The sequence below is a fragment of the Saccopteryx bilineata genome, chromosome 7 (assembly GCF_036850765.1).
Source record: "Saccopteryx bilineata isolate mSacBil1 chromosome 7, mSacBil1_pri_phased_curated, whole genome shotgun sequence".
In the NCBI taxonomy this organism is placed as follows: domain Eukaryota; kingdom Metazoa; phylum Chordata; class Mammalia; order Chiroptera; family Emballonuridae; genus Saccopteryx; species Saccopteryx bilineata.
In genome coordinates, this window is record NC_089496.1 from 17,947,047 (window position 1) to 17,962,879 (window position 15,833).

The 15,833-nt window shown below is 47.3% G+C and overlaps 1 long non-coding RNA gene across 1 annotated transcript; it reads right to left on the reverse strand.

Annotated features, from left to right (window-relative positions):
- Positions 1-8,204: 8,204 nt before the first annotated feature.
- On the reverse strand, positions 8,205-14,610 carry LOC136311040 (uncharacterized). The gene is made up of 3 exons (XR_010726671.1): positions 14,458-14,610; positions 13,005-13,283; positions 8,205-8,571 (listed from the first exon to the last, which is right to left on the reverse strand). It is a non-coding gene; the product is annotated as an uncharacterized lncRNA (long non-coding RNA).
- Positions 14,611-15,833: the final 1,223 nt, after the last annotated feature.

Genomic DNA, 15,833 nt, shown 5'->3' on the forward strand with positions numbered 1-15,833 from the left:
CCTATTCCCTAACCACTGCTATGTGATGTGCAACTGACTAAACCCAAGTCACCAGAGGAGAAACGCACGGGGCAGAACACCTGGACTTGTATTTAGTTATCCCCTGTAGTTGCCTCTGGCTATCCCACTTAGAACCATAAAATGCAACCTTTAATGCCACTGTTAAAGTGTGACCTTTAATGCTGTGATCCAGCCCAAAGGCTCAAACCAGAAGAAGGGCCAGGATCTCTAAGGAGCTGCAGGTGGAGAACTCTTCTAAGTGGTTACTACACGAGGAGAAGGATGGTGGCTGCTTCTGTCAATGCTCTGAGGACAGTCCTCATTTCCCCCTTTTAATGGCCCCTGCCTGTGACCTCAGCACTCAGCCCATCACTGCCTGCTCTACACTCACCAGGTCTCCCAGAAATGAATAATTCTGCTGGGTTGCTGGGATGCAGGTCTGCATCTTTCTGAAGCTTTTCTCGCTGAGTAATGTAGATGGCCCTCTCGTCCTGCCAAGGTGAGCTCTTCCAAGCGATAGCATCTAGCTTGCGTCCCTGGGAAAATCAGCCTATGTGCTCTCTGACGAAGGGGAGGAGGAGAGTGGTCTGCCTGAAAACCTGCCATGCCCAGCGGGCAGGATGTGTACGTGTGGGCCGGCGGGGTGGGTGGGAGTACAGCCACTGGAGCTCTTTCACTGAGTTTCTCTAGTTACACAGTAGGGTTGTGCTCCCTGACCTCACAGGGCCTTGAACCTGAAACCCCACCGTCTGCAATTCAGTCATTCATTCATCCAACACACAGGTGCCGAGCTTTTCTCATATACCAGACACTCCGTCTCAAAGGTGCCATGTGAACTACAGCCTTAGTAGGGTGTGGAGTGTGGCAATGCCTTCTTCACTCCTGGTACCCTGAGTGACAGAGCCTCATGATGGGGACATTGAAACAGTGGCCCTTTCGGGGACGATCATCAAAGAGACCCACAGAGACACAGAAATGGAGAGAGAGATGTCCAACTCAGAGGGCCTTCAGGAGGACTGACATGGACCCCCTCTGTGTCCCAGTGTTCATCAGAGCACGGGCACTCCTCTTTGTGACCATGACTCACTATGAGAAAGATGCCTGAAGTCACAGCCCAGCACACGCATGGGCCTGTAAGTATGTACATGAGTATATACACAGCCTGCACAATTTTCTAAGATATTGCTAACCTTTACTGTGTGTGATAACTCTGATGTATTTTTATCCTATCCTATTTTATCCAAAATGAGGTTATGAATTTTGCAACCCCCTAATGGATGGCAAATACTACTTTGAAAAACGCCAAAGTAGGGAAAGAAAGAAAGTGACACTACGTGTGGCAGGAAGACCAAATCTCATTTAAAGTGCATTCAGTGCACCTGCTACTAGAGACTTTTAAAAATTAAATCAGTCCGCTTTTAATTTGCACCTATGAACCCCAACTTCTGCTTTTGCATTTGCTTATAGCCAAGTTTGGTCTATTAGCCAATCTAGCCCTCTGTCTCGTTTCGTAGGTCTGTGAGCTAAGAATGACTTTAAATGAGGTGGAAAAGCAAAATAAGAATAATTTTACAACACATATGAAAATTATATGAAATTCAAATTTCAATGTCTGCAATTTCAGTTGCCTCAGAGCCACACTCATTCACTTGCATGTTGTCTGTGGCTGCTTTGAGGCTAAAATGGCAGACTTGAGCACGGCCCGTGAAGCCTAAAATAATTACTCTGTGGCCTTTTACACAAAGAGTTTGTCAACTTCTGGCTTAAAGCGTGATGTTTCTTATGCTAGGGATGGGATGACCCAAATGGAAGCAGCTCTGTGGGTGTGGGCCCTTCGCAGGACCAGCTGGAGGAGGACATTTGGCTGTACTGAGCCTTCCCTCTCAGAGCTTCTGTCTGGCCATCAGGAGTGTCCCACTGATGTGGTGACTCATCTTAGCCTCCTGACTGGCTGAGTGAGGAATTAGTTGTCTGACAGCTGCCCAGAGACCCCTGGCAGCTCTCAGGTACTATACGGCACTACACTAAAAGTGCAGCTTTTGAAAAATTAGCCAGCAGTAGACTGTGACTTCTCTACTTGACCTTTTTCTTCCCATCTGTCTTGCCAGATACACTTTTCTCTGGTATTTTTCTATTTTTCATTGGGCTTATGTAGTCTCTGGGTCACAACTTCCCAAAAAGGTTGTGGCAAAGTCAATTTTTTGAAATAATACTAAATGCATTTTAGCCTGACCAGGCACTGGTGCAGTGGATAGAGTGTCACCCTGGGATGCGGAGTTTCCAAGTTCCAAACCCCGAGGCCACCAGCTTGAGCGCAGGCTCATCAGCTTGGGAGCAGGTGGCTGGCTTGAAAGTGGGATCATCGACATGATTCCATGGTCACTTGTTTGAACCCAAAGGCCATTAGTTTGAAGCCCAATGTCTCTGGCTTAAGCCCAAGGTTGCTGAGTTCAGCAAGGGGTCACTGGTTCAGCTGGAGCCCCCCAATCAATGTATGTATGAAAAACAATCAATGAACAACTGAAGTGATGCCAACTATGAGTAGATGCTTTTCATCTCTCTCTCTTCTTGTCTCTCTCTCTCTCTCTGTGTCTCTAAAAAAATATCTTTTCTCCCCTGGCTTTTTCTTAAATCCCTCCTCTCCACAAACTCTCTGCTGCTCCCAACAGCCAGGCTGTCTATGCTCTTGTCTCAAGAGTTGGGGTGGGAGGATTTGGAACATATTGACTTTAACTTCAGGGACAGAGAGGCCTTGAGAACTCTCAACAAAAATTGTTTCAGGAGCATGTTACAGAGTAAGGTCCCCAACTCTGTTCTCTGGGCTGAAAGGGTGGGGAAGTTGAGGGGATACGGTGTGCAGAGAAATCAGTGAGGGAGGGAGGGAGACACACGCCTGATGACAGAGTCCAGTATTCAGGCCTTGTCAGCAGAAGGCCACTTGACCACTAGCTTTCATTGAAGCAAGTGCCACTTGGGGTACCAGCTGACCTTTCTTTATTTGGGTTGGAATTGTCTAATAGCCAGCATGTCCCAACAGGGTGTGACATCATCTTAGCCTCCAGGCGATTTAGTCCCAGATAGTGAGGGATCTGAACATTTCACAGACCAGAGCCAACCTGAGGTTCCTCTCTGACTGCAGACAATCTTGGTGACTGACAGAGCCTAGGATTCCACAGTTTCTATTGCCAGAGTTGGGACTGAGCAGGCCAGACTGGTTATAATCCCATCAGGGTGTGTGTGCGTGTGTGCGTGTGTGTATGTGAGAGAGAGAGAGAGAGATCTTGTGCACTCAAACAAGTTTTTGTCTCTATGGGATTGGGACTTGGTAGAGGATAAAGATGGAGAGCTAAACAGCCAGACAGATATGGGGGTGGGACAAAAACAACGCTCACTCTCCAAACAAGTGTCCTGCCCATGGTCCTGGAAGGGACTGGGCTGGATGTGAACCACCCTGACTTCTAGATAGAGTCTTGCTTTTTCTGCATCAGTCCTAGTTAGAGTTCTTCCCAGGCCCCACAGTGGAAGGAGAACAGCAGAGGAGAGGTTGAATTTCCTCACCCCACACCTCTGGCCTGCACCCTTGGTAACGTTTTCTAATTTGGGAGGTGAGACTGGCTTTCTCCAGCCCCCCCCCCCCCTCCACTAATGGACAGTGGACAAACTTATTTCCACTCACTAGCCAGGTTTAAAAGCTTGACCTGCATTTCACAAAAGTCAGCCTGAGTTCAATTATAGTAGATTGCCTGATTTCATTTATTTTTTTCTGGTATATTTCAAGTTAGGACAGCTATAATTTGAAATGGAAATTTATGCAAATACTATGTAAATTAGGTCATTCCCAGATTAACTGGGGGGAAAATCTGCTAGCTTTAGCTGGCACCATCTGTTCCCTCTACATTCTTTCCATATCTCAATCCCACCCCTTTCCCAAATCCACTTTGAAACTTGTTTTCCTGTGGCTGTGAAAAGAGATCTTTCAAGGGAAACAAATCGTCCATCCATTTTCCCAGTCCATTCTGCTGTGGGCAGAGGCTCAGGTGAGGGGCTGGTAGGAGGGTTAGGGTTACCTGCAGGCTCGTGGCTGAGGGAGCAGCTGGCACTGGCGTGCTGGCCCGGCTCACTCTGAGCTGGAGCTGGGAGTGTAAGTGAGCTGTCACGCCCCCACACCTGCCATGCCTGTGTCTGAGTCTTCCTTTCCTCCTCTTGCCTTTGCCTGAAGCCCTCTCATGGCATCTGTATGCTCTCCCACACCCTCCTGTGGCAGTTGGAGTGGAAAGGTTGGGGCTTGTGCAATCTTAGAAACTTTTGGATCCAGGTAAATGTTCATTGGGGGCCTCCAGTGCCCAGGCTAAGACAGGATATATGGCAAAGTAACTGATAAGGGCTGCAGGAAATGTCAAGGAGAGAGTAAGACCGACCCCCAGTGGATTTGTAGCTTAGAATTGGCAGAGACCAGCTTGGTCCAACATGGGTGACTAATTGACTTTGTGGAAACCCTTAGCCTCGTTATACACTCATTGCAATACATTGGCATGCTAAATGACACCCTTAGCAGCAATGATCAGAGACAGAAAGCCCATATAAAGAAGGAAAATGGCTAATGGTGCTCTTCTGAGAACTTTCCACCTTTTTCCCAGAAAAATCCTGGGTACTCCTCCCCTTAGTGAATGCCCTACCCCTTGATTAAATGAGCCTCATTAAAAGAAGTAAATCCTCCTGGGGAGGGGCTGCTCTGCCTGTGAAGTGGCCAATCTCGGTCTCACCACCTCACCAATAAGCTCTTCTACTTTCAACACTATGCTGCTAGAATTTGAATTCTTTCCTGTGTGAAGCCAAGAATCCAAAGTGGGTTGCGGATGTTTGGGTCCCCTTGGGCTCCAGAACTTCTGCATCAGGGCTTCCTGTCTTCTCTCCATGGCTGCAGCCCATTGCTACAGAACAGCTTCAGTCCTGCTCTGGGAAGGAAGAGCCGAATAACCCTGCAGCTGGTGAAGTTTCTCCTCCACAACCCTTAACTTTCCTCTCCTCATAAAGGTTGGTCCTGTAAGGAAAATGGGGGAATGGAAAGGCTTCTATTCAGCATCCCTTTCTCCTTGAAAGGGGTAAAAATAAGGAGACTGCCTAGCAGTTCATTGGCTCTTCCATCTGCAAGGAAGAGGCCTCAGGGAACAGAGCCACAACTGACCCACAGCAAATAAGGAACTTCAGCATAGAAACTCTTGTTGCTGTTAGCCACTGAAATTTTGAGGTCGTTTGTTATTGCAGCAAAACTTAATGTCAGCTGACTAATATACCTTCTATAATCATCATTAACCTTTCACCAAAGCCACCTCAAGTTTCAAACAATTCTTTAATGTACTCATGTGCTATTTTCTCAGTCTAAGGCCACATGAGAATAAAAGCACCTTTATAAAAATTTGGTTTATTCAGGCCCTGACCAGTTGGCTCAGCAGTAGAGCAACAGTCCAGCGTGTAGAAGTACCAGGTTCGATTACCCGTCAGAGAACACAGGAGAAGTGACCGTCTGCTTCTTCACCCCTCCTTCTTCCCCCCTCTCTTTTCCTCTCACAGCCATGGCTTGAATGGTTTGAGCAAAGTTGAGCCCAGGCACTGAGGATGGCTCCAAGGCCTAGCCTCAAGCACTAAAATAGATTGGTTGCCAAGAAATAGAGCAGCAGCCCCAGACAGGCAAAGCATTGCCTCATAGAGGGCTTCCCAGGTGGACCCCAATCAGGGTGCATGTGGTAGTCTGTCTACATGCTTCCCCGCATCCCACTTAATTAAAAAAATTGTTTTTTTCTTTATTTATAATATGACAGTACAAACTGCACTTGCATAAATGGCTTCTTCAAAGCCAGATCTCCAGGCAGTGGAAATAGTCAATGCAAAGGCCCTGAGGCAAGAATGTAACTCTCCCTGTGTTGCTGGAGAGTGGTGAACCTGTGCTTGGCCCCAGAGAGCGTGCAATATCAGAACAGAAGTACAAGGTGGCACCGTGACACTCCTCACAGTCATCCAGACCGTACATGTTCTTCTAGTAAAAGAAGGGGCATAGACCCCCTCCAATTAAAGGCTCTGCCAGGGAATCAAAGTCCAGCAGGCTCTAGGAAAATCATAAACCATAAACTCTTAGAATTGGAAGAATTTGAGATCTCCCAATCAAGTCAGTTGTTCTATGGTGTCTATGATGCCAATGGGAGGACCTCAAAATTCCGGAAAGCCCCTGAACTGGAAATGATTTTCTCAGGGGAAACGTCCACAGCTTTCATTACAAGGGGTCTAGGACCCAAAAAGGGTAAAGAACTTCTAAATCCAACCAGTCCTCCATCCAAGGCCAGACTTCCTGGGAGTGTTCAGCAGCAGGCAGCCTGGACCAGATGCATTTTACCAGGGGCCTTGCAGACTGGGGTCTGCACGCCCTAGTCCCTCTCAGGGGAGGAACCCAGAGAACGCCCTGCCTCCCCAGGCCCTCGGGCCTGGGGCACCTTCAAGAGACTAGAGCTTTTGTGTTGGGCCTGCAGACACCCATGCTCACTCTTCCCTGTCATTACATTGAACAAACAACAACCTTGCATATTGTTTTTTCAAAGGGGCCTCGATGCTCTTTTGATAAATAAATTGCACTTAATATGGTTACTAAATTCAGTCACTTTGATTATTATATAGCTTCTCACCTCCTGGAATCTCTGTGTAAGTTTAACACAGGGATTTTTAACCTTTTTCATTTCATAGCACACATGAACTAAAGTTCTGTGGCACACCAAAAAATAAAACACTGTTTTTGGCCAATCTGATGAAAAATAGGTATAATTTTGATTCAGTTACATTGGACGGCTATTGCGATGGCTGTTGTCATTTTTTTTTTAAGATTTTATTTATTCATTATAGAGAGGAAAGAGAGAGAGAGAGAGAGAGAGAGAGAGAGAGAGAAGGGAGGAGGAGCAGGAAGCATCAATTCTCATATGTGCCTTGACCAGGCAAGCCCAGGGTTTTGAACCGGCAACCTCAGCGTTTCCAGGTTGATGCTTTATCCACTGTGCCACCAAAGGTCAGGCCTGTTGTCATTTTTTTATTTGACAATCTAAGGGAAAATAGGTCAGTGTCCCTGACTAAACAGTCAGGTACTGCATGTTTTAAAAATTACTGCAGTACAATGGTTGAAAATTGCTGGTCTAACATATAATTAGTCTAATAGAAGTCTAAAATATATTGGAGTCCACATAAGTTTATTATAATGGGAGAGGGGTGTCTGCCAAATGTTTTAAGTTAAATGGGAATCTTTATAATAAGAATGGTTGCAAGTGTGGTCTGTGGTGAGCAGGGAGCCCATGGTGCGGAGAGTCTGGTAACGAGGGGCAGAGACGGACACACGGTGGAAGACTGTGTGGAAGGGGTGGAGCCTGACACCAGAAGTGAGAGTCAGCGTGGGACTTTTCAAGTGAAACCACAGGTGGAAACGGAAGCTTGCTCCTCTGACAGGAAAGATGCAAATTTCTAATTCAGCATCTTATTTTTAAAAAAAGCCCCCGATACTACTCTCCTTGCTACTGGGGCTTTACATAGCAACCATACACCACATTTACCAGTAACACTTCTGAAAGTTTGGCTCCCCTCACCCTTCTCTAAGAGAGCGTCTCCCAGACCTGAGTGCTGACTTCAGGTGGTTAGACCTGCAGGTGGGCGGTTCCCCTGGGGCCCTCCAAACCAAACCGTGAGTAGAAAGATAAGGCTGAGTGAGGACTGGGGCCCTGTCAAGCCCTCTCGGTCTCCCTGCGCTTCACTGCCCAAGCACAGCCTCCAGTCGTGGGCGCAGGAGCCAGAGCTACTGAGGATTTCTCAAGGGCCTGCGTGCCGGGGACGAGAACAGGAAAATCAGGCTCAGAAGAGTCAGTTGCTCAGTTTGCTCTGCCGAAACACAAAACACACCCTGCCCTGCCCTGCCCTGCCCTGCCCTGCCCTGCCCTGCCCTGCCCTGCCGCCCTCCTTGGGAGAAAGGTGTGGACCTGGCACTGCCGGGAGAGTGCTCCCTGTTGACACTGTCCACACCGACTTCCACTGCCCAGCCCCAACTGTGCCCCATTGTCCGCGGTGGCCTGAGCTGACGAGCTTGGCCTGGAGCCGTGCCCTGGGAGGATGCAGGCTCCCACAGCGCCACAAAGCACTGCTTTGTGGCCCTGACACGAGGGTTGTCATTAGCTGTGAGATGGTCCCTGGCAGATCCTGACATGTGGTGAGCAGACAGCTCTGTGCTGGTCACAGTATTGCGAGTCCCCAGTTGGACACAGCACCCGATCTGTCTGGGATGTGTCGCCTCCATTTCCATAAGGATCCCTGTGGCCCAGGCCCACTGGCACCTTTTGTGCTGGCCCAGCGCAGGGTAGGGGTGGCACAGGAGCAGTAGGTGGGGGCTGGTGTTCATCTTCATGCAGGTGGACAGCAATGGCACTGTTGAGGTTGCGCAGGGCCCTTCCATGGTGGTCTTCCTCATGGCAAAATGTGCTTGAAGTCTGCCCATCGCCACCTTGGTGCACGAGTCCCTAACCAGTGGAAGTGTCCTGTGGGCGCGACCGTCTACCAGAAGAAAACGAAAGCAAACGTCTTGGGGATAGGGAAGAATTTCTTAACAAATCACACACACACTCAATCACGAATCGTAACATAAAAAATTAATTATTTCAACTACATTAAATCTGACAGTCTAGGTTCATCACAGATACTTTAAAGAAACCCAAAAGATAAGCCACCAACTGGGAGGAGACATATATAACATGGAAGCGGTGAAGGATTCTAATCAAGACTATATCAGGCCTGGCTCTGCCTGACCGGTGGTGGCACAGTGGACAGAGCATCAACCTGGTACTCTGAGGTCCCAGGTTTGAAACTCCGAGGTCTCCAGCTTGAGCGTGGGGTCCCCGGCTTGAGTGGGAGTCGCTGGAATGAGCGTGGGATAATCAAGATGATTCCATGATCATTGGCTGGAACTCAAGGGTCTTTGGCTTGAAGCCCAAGGTTGCTGGCTTGAGCCCAAGGTCACTAGTTTGAGCAAGAGGCCACTGCCTTGGCTTGATCCTCCCAGTCAAGGCACATATGAGGAGTGATCACTGAAAAGTAAAGTGACACAACTAGAAGTTGATGCTTCTATCTATCTATCTATCTACCTCCCTCCCTCCCTCACTCCTTCCCTCCCTCCCTCACTCCTTCTCTCTTTCTCTATGGCTCTCCTGGGAGAGTGGAGGGAGTGTAAAATAGACAAACAGTTCAGTAGAAAAATGGGCAAAAACTATTAACAGGCATTTTACAGACGAGGACATGTAGAGAGCTAAGTGAACACATGGAGATGCCCACCCGGTCAGTATCCAGGACAATATACATCAGGACCACAGTGAGCCATAGTTCCCCAGGGGCAGACATCCTGGATGCTTTCGGCCTGGAGAGGCCTCTTCAGATGGTCTCCCTGGGAGGCCAGGCCCACGAGGCTCTGCAGAGGCTCTGGTTTGTTCTTCCCCCAAGTATCTTCTCACCCAGAGCCTGAGAGGGGCCCCTGCCTTTTCCTGTCTTGTTCTCACCAGTGGAGGTGGGGCCAGTAGATACCCCATTTCAGGCAGATCCTTCCCCTACCCCCCAATCTTCTCTCAGCTGTTCTCCCAGGTCTCAGCCTGGCCAACAAGCAGCAAGGACCTCTTCAAACTTCACCTCATAAGCCCATGGGAAGCTCAGGGCACATTATGACAAGGGAGTCATGTGACAGTTAGCTACCAACCCAAGTGAAAGAGAGGCCCCTTCAGCTGACCCCGGAGCCTCGTGCTCCCAGCAGCAGGGTTGCAGCTGGCCAAGTGGAAGCCACGTGTGCTGAGGAGCCCCATCCTCACAGGCTGCTCCCTTGCTCACTCCAGAGTCCTGCCTGCACTTTTCCTCGGGAGACCCTTTCTGATTCGCCTTTAAGAATCTAAACAAGCAGCTTGAAAGAAACGGCCGAACTCATGCTTGGAATGAGAACCAGCTATAGCTTAGCCTGTGGTGAACTTTTGCATAAGTACATATCCAACAAATAATAAGACGCTGAGCAGTGGGGTCAGGGAGCAACTTCCAAATCTGTTGTTCTCAGGAGCTGCGGGACCTGAGTCAGCTGTGGCTGCTCCCCACGCTACTCTGCCCCCAGAAATCTGCACCTCAGCTCCCCGCTCCTGCAGGCCCTGCTGCCTGCCTGCTTGTGTGTATTCCAAGCCAGCCCAGGCCGCCTCCTGGCCATCCTGTATTGTGGCCTTTATAAAACAGCAGGCAAGGGAGGCCTTTAATAGCCAATGGCTCCCCCTGCGCAGTCTTTGCCAACTGTGTTATTCCGAAGGGGATTTAGTTCTTTCTTTCTCAGTCCATCTCTCTTTTTCTTTCTTTCACTCAATAAACCAAGCTTTCATTATGCACCAAATAGTCTTCTTAGCACTGAGGATACATCAGTGACCAAAACTGTCACAGATCCCTGCCCTCACAGAGATGACATTCCAACTGGGGGGATGAGACATGAAATAAAAAGTGAAACCTGTAACGTGGGGAGTGACAGGCAGTTCTTCCCCCCTTCCCTCCAGGGTTTGCTGTCCTGTTCTCTATAATCCTGGAGGGGAGGGGGAAGGCATTGGGGGGGAGGGATATGGCCACCCCCCCAGGAGAACAAGGGGGTGGGGGGAGATATATTCGGTGGGACACTTGAATCTATGTAAACACAAATTAAAATAATAAAAAAAAGAATTGCTTTCTGCCTGCCTCCGGATTTGTGGTGAAGGTCACAGGAAACACCTTGCTGAGTGTGCTTAGTAATCCGTAAAGGGACATGCGTATTCACCATCCTTGCAGCCACTGAACTGTGGAGATGAAAGAGGCTTGTTTAAATTTAGGACAACCAGGGGTTAAAATTCCCACTCATGCCAATCACTGGCTCAGGCCGCAGTACTGAAAAGCCTTCACTCTGTTCCAGAAACATTATTCTGAGACTTGCCCTTCTCCTTCCTCCACTCTGGCCAACAGGTGAGAAGCCATGGCTGGAGGAGGGGGGAGGGCTGTGGAGAGCAGATGCCATAGGAACTGGGTTGCTGACACCCTTCCACAGGGCGGGCTCACACACGCCGTGTTTCAGCAGGGCCCTGCTGCACAGGCACCCTCATCCAGGCAACAGCCGCAACAGAAGGCCTTTGCTCAAGCGAAGTTTGCATAAGCCTGGCAGATATGTTATTCAGTCTCCATAGTGACAGATGTGATCCTAAAACCAACACTGGCTTCTCACTCTCTCTCTAGGGGGAAGTTGCTGGGAAGAGAGAACTCTCATGTATTGGGATTCCTACTGCTTGCCATATGTTACTTTATTTAACTCACCCATCAGTTCTGGGAAATATTAGCCACATTTTCTAACCGAGAAAGCTGAGCCTTGAGGAGCAGTGGAGGCATTGATTCCAGCTCAGCAGCTCCAACCGGAACCCGGATTTGTTGGCTCCCAAATCTTGGGCTCTGACAGGGCTCATTATTACCCAGGCAGAAACGCCTTCCTGAGTACCCGCTGGTGATGTGGCTGCTAGGGATAGGAACCTTGCAGGATGCAAGGTCCCCCTCAAAGGATTGGGACAAACCCACAGGGCTGCAGACACAGGTGTCACTTTAAGCTTTTCAATATTGGACTGTTTGTGATTCTGGGTTGGTGTTAATTTAGCCTCAAGACCTATGACTACTTCCCATATAATAAAGTTATTAAAAGACTGAATTCCACAGAGTCATTTGAAAGACAATCCTTTTTTAGATCCTAGAGCAGCAATTTTCAACCAGTGTGCCCTGACAATTTTTAAAACGTGCAATACCAGACTATTTAGTCAGGGGCGCTGACCTCTTTTCCCTTAGACTGTCAAATAAAAAAATGACAACAGCCAACACAACAATAGCTGTCAATGTGAATGTCCTGTCTTAAATCGTAAATATATATATCATGTAATAGAGTTGCCTCTCATTGGTCATGTCACATAATAAGGTTGTGTCTAATTGGTTAAGTTTTGCTACCAGAAATCCTTATTCAAGTATAGACATCTAGTTTTAAAAAAATCACTTTGGAGCAAAAACGATAGCTCAACGCCACTGTCCAGGTACCTGGGCCCATCCGATATCTTGGTTACATCTCCTTCCCTTGCCCCAATCCTTGGGAAGTGTGAAAAAGTCTTCATAACAGCATGAGAATAATTGCTCAATACCACTGCCGAGTTTCTCTCCAATCCTCTTGCTCTTCAATAAAACAGAGGCAACTGAGTTAAAGTGACATTACCTTGGGTCACTGGAAATGGAGTTCCTGTCCAGGACTCGGTGGACCTGCCAGTCCCCAAGGCTGCCTCAGGCAGAGACCAGCAGCAAGTTCAATTACTATTATTATTTTCTTTTTGTAAATCAATATTATACCAATTTTCTTTGTCAGGTCAGCAAAAAATATATTTTCTGGTGTGCCACAGAATTTCAGTGATTAATTTATATGTGCTGTGAGATAAAAAAAAGATTGAAAATTGCTGCCCTAGAGACAATGTGAGCCAGGCTAGGAGCTTTGGTTATATGTACATCATCTCTAAATGGCAGTGTGTGGGAGGTGAAAGGGCCAAAGTTATCTGAGACCTAATCCTACCTCTGCTGTGTGGCTTTGGGCCAGTTAATTAACTGCTCTGCACTTCTGTTTCCCATCTGTCAGATGGGAAGGATAATACCTGTCTCACTGCATTGCTGTGAAGATTAAATAAGGAAATGGATGTAAACTTCCTGACACATAGCAAGTGCTTAACCAATGAGAATTCTTTTTTTTCTACAGGTTGGAATGCCAGAGGAGGAGCCTCACAGCAGGAATCTCTCAACATTTACTAGTGGAGCTGCCTGAGAAACCGCAGGTGTTTGGGAAAGGGCACAGAAGGGCAATGGGGTCTATGAGGATGTCATGTGGTCACCAGGAATCAAGGATATAGGAAGTTCATTAGCAGATATTAGGAGGTTACCTCTTTCATTTGAATCCCAGTGATGGATGCTTTACGTTTGAGTATAAATACACAGAAATGAAAACATTTTCCATTTGTGATACAGGAAAACCGTCTCTTTGACTTAGGGCTAGAGCTGCAGGCAGCTCAACGCCACTGTCCAGGTACCTGGGCCCATCCGACATCTTGGTTACATCTCCTTCCCTTGCCCCAATCCTTGGGAAGTGTGAAAAAGTCTTCATAACAGCATGAGAATAATTGCTCAATACCACTGCCGAGTTTCTCTCCAATCCTCTTGCTCTTCAATAAAACAGAGGCAACTGAGTTAAAGTGACATTACCTTGGGTCACTGGAAATGGAGTTCCTGTCCAGGACTCAGTGGACCTGCCAGTCCCCAAGGCTGCCTCGGGCAGAGACCAGCAGCAAGTTCAAGGTCTTGCTGGGAAGATTTTTCTTTAATAACAACTATCCACACACACACAAAACACAGGCTTCCTTGGAATTGTTAAAAGAAAATGGAGGCAAAAAAACTTGAACAAGAAAGTTCCTTGCAGTTTTATATCAAACAACCCAAATACCCATTAAAAAGAGAATGGAAAACAAATTGTGGTATATTTACACAATAGAATATTACACAGCTATAAAAAGAGCAAATTTCTAAAACACACAACAACGTGAAACTTACAGTCATTAAGCTGAAAGAAAGAAGCTACACACAAAAAATTACATACTGTACAATTCTATATACATGAAGTTCAAGAACTGGCAAAAATAATCTGAACTGATAGAAGTCAAAACACCGATTACCTTGCGATGGGGATGGTTACCTTGGACTTGGAAGGGCACAGAGAACTTTCTGGGGGGTGTTCTGTATCTGGTGGTGGTTACATGACTGTTCACACTGATAAATATTCATAAAGATGTGCACTCTAGAACTATGTATTTTACTATATGTAATTTAAAAAGTTTATGTCAGTAATATTGAAAAAAAAAGAAATTGGAGAAGTCTGAAAAGGTCAAGCTAAAGGGGAGCCGGTCAACTCGGAGCTGACCTCAGTCATCAGAAAACCATGTAACCTGCTTCTTCATTGAGTTTGTGAGCCACAGGACTAAGGCACTACTCTGCATGAGCGCCTTTCAACCCTGTCACCAGTAACAGACCACTTGCCATTGGATTTATGTTCTACAATGCTTCCAGGCCTTTCACCGTTTTGCAGATAATATTAAACCAAAATTTTGTCCTTTGAAATCCTTCCTCCAAGTATGCCCCTATCCCCTGAACTCCCAGAAGCATTTACCTGGACACCTAATAGCCACCTGTGACTCTTACTTGCTTGTACCCCACATCCAATCAATTACAAGTCCTATGAGTTCTACATCCTTAATAGCTTTAACACTCACACATTTTTCTCCACCCCTCATGCCCTACATCCAGACTAGCACCATTCTCCTAGATTGCTCACCAACTTCCTACCTGGTCTTTCAGCCTTCTGTGGTCTTGCTCTCCTTCAATTACTTATCCACACTGCTAAAGGAATCGTTGCCCTAAAATGCAAATCACAGAATATTTTAAAGGATTTCCATAGCAGCCATATAGATAGAATAGTCATAGATAGGATAGTCAGGGAATGCCATTCCAAGGAGGTGGTATTTGAGCAGAAGTCTGAGGATGAGATTGCTTACCACCTCATACCCCAGGTGTATGCCATAATCATTCTGATCTGGCAATTCCTAGAATAGGCTGGGCTCCTTGAGCCTCAGGACCTTTGCACATACTTCTTTCTCTACCTGGAATTCTCCATGGTATCAAGAATTGAGATTTTACCCTCCTTGTAGGCTAATATATTAACCTGCTACAATTTTATGGATGTTGGTAGAAGTCATGAAACTCCTCAGTCAGAGAAGGACAGTTTATTACTCCTAGAAATAGCAGTAGCCAGAGTGAGCAGTTTCCTACTTTTTTTTTTTACTTTAACCTCAGATGACCCAACAGCACAATTCAGTAAGATAGATGAAGTGTAAATAAGTAAGTAAACTGCTGTGGAAAGAAAGGAGACCATAAAAGCAAGATGGGAATAGTTGAGAAAGGTGGAGTTGACTGCAACATTCACAAAATTTTGGTGTTGGCAGAGGCCTCAGCATTGTGACAGAACCTTCCCACAAAGCATTCCTGCCCCTAAGAATCTGCTATGGCCGGTAGGTAGACAGACACAGGTGCTGCCACAAATAAATTGCAAGTTTGTGCTCTTTTGCACTGGCAGCTATGTGCCCTGAGAACTATGGAAGCCCTCAGGACAGAGAGGAGGAGGCCACTGAGGCTAAATCTTGACAGATGGTCAGGATTCCTCAAGAGGACTCAGTTATTGGTGGTGAGAATCGCACTGCATACAGGAGGAAGACAGTGCATTTCTGAGGTAAGAGTTTGTTAAGTTTTACATTTATACAAAAGGCACTTGATTCTTGGTGGGGAAAGGGGATATGACATATCCTATGGACGCAGGGATGCTCTGTGCCAGATGAGGTGAATGCCTTTCAGGTACCTCAATGCAAAGAGCGGGGAGATGGCCCGGGGACAGGGGTGGAGCATGCTCCCCAGGGCGGGGCTGGCTGTGGTGCTCATCGGTGCGGGACAAATCTGCAGGACTTCTGCCACAGTCAGAATCGACTGCTGAGAACATGCCCTGAATTCCACCAGCCCTTGAATCCATCACACCCAGCTGGCAGGATTTCAGAGCCAATGCTGCCACTAGACTTTTCCTGCTCTCAGGCCAGTTTAGGACACCCTGGGGCCAGCAGTGGCTGTCTTTGGTTCCTGGCATCAGAATGAGCCCGGACACCCTGTCTTCAGAC